Source organism: Eubalaena glacialis, chromosome X (genome assembly GCF_028564815.1).
Source record: "Eubalaena glacialis isolate mEubGla1 chromosome X, mEubGla1.1.hap2.+ XY, whole genome shotgun sequence".
NCBI classification, from domain to species: domain Eukaryota; kingdom Metazoa; phylum Chordata; class Mammalia; order Artiodactyla; family Balaenidae; genus Eubalaena; species Eubalaena glacialis.
Window position 1 is genome coordinate 31,835,998 of NC_083736.1, and position 1,273 is coordinate 31,837,270.

A 1,273-nucleotide genomic window follows, 5' to 3' on the forward strand; every position below is an offset into this window, starting at 1 on the left:
AACTCAAAACGGCTGCGCTTATATTCGTGAATAACATTTAAAAAGATTAGGCCAGAAGCTCAGCGCAGGCGGCCTGCCTCACCCAGGCCTGGATGGAACCTGGGACACAGCGTCCGTGCCCCGCCCCCCGTGCACATCCCCCCTCCCATCCCCCCGTAACAGAACCGGAACCTCCTCTCCCCCCTCCCAAACCCGGGTAATGGACCCGCCTTCCGGTCCATCCCAGAGCGGCCGCCCTCTTCAACCACATGGGAGCCCTCCGAGGCAGCTACCGCAGGCCCCGCGGCTTCGCCTTCACCTTGGCCTTCAGGCCCGCCAGGCTGCCCGCGCCGCCCGCTAGGCTGCCCGCGCCGCCCGCCAGGCTGCCCGCCAGGCTGCCCGCGCGGCTGCCCGCGCCGCCCTCGCAGGTGCGCTAGAACTACCACCCCGACTGCGAGGCCGCCGTCAACAGCCATTTCACCCTGGAGGTCCACGCCTCCTCCGTGTGCCTGGCCGTGGCCTTTTACCTCGACCGCGACGACGTGGCCTTGAAGCACTTCACCCGGTTCTTCCTGCGCCGCTCCCACGAGCACAGCGAGCGGGCCCAGGGCCTGATGCGCCTGCAGAACCAGCGCGGGGGCCGCCTCCACTTCCAAGACATCAGGAAGCCAGCCAGTGACGAGTGGAAGAGCGGCCTCAAGGCCATGAAGTGCGCCTTGTTCCTGGAGAAGCGCGTGAACCGGAGCCTGCTCGACCTGCACCAGCTGGCCACCGACAAGAGCGACCCCCACCTGCGTCTCTTCCTGGCAACTCACTACCTCGGCCAGCAGGTGGCGTTCATCAGAGAGCTGGAGGGTCATGTCACCACCCTGAGCATGATGGGGGCCCCGGACGTCGACCTGGCAGGGTACCTCTTTGACAAGCTCACCCTGGGCGACAGCGACAAAAAGAACTGAGCCTGGACTTCCCCAGAGCCACGGGGTGACCAGAGCCCTGGTCACCGTGCCTGCCATGCAGACGGCGATAGTGCCCTTGCAGAAGAAGTTCACTTAAGTTTTTTTCTTCCAGTTTTTCTGTTTCTTCCAATAAAGTTATTGGTTCATAAATAAATAAAGGTCTCTGGTTGATTCATGTGGGCAAATCTCTCATTTTTAAAGTTTTAAAACAGGTATCCAGGAGTCTCTGAACACAGCCATACCCCAACCATATGCAGCTCAGGATCTCCACAGTGGGAGGGAGAAGGTGTTCCATGGGGCCCTGGAAAACACAAAATCAATCTTCCCCTTATAAATAA

The 1,273-nt window shown here is 60.7% G+C and overlaps 1 pseudogene; it reads left to right on the forward strand.

Annotated features, from left to right (window-relative positions):
* Nucleotides 1-248: 248 nt before the first annotated feature.
* Nucleotides 249-935, forward strand: LOC133082024 (ferritin heavy chain-like; annotated as a pseudogene).
* The last annotated feature ends 338 nt before the right edge of the window (nucleotides 936-1,273 follow it).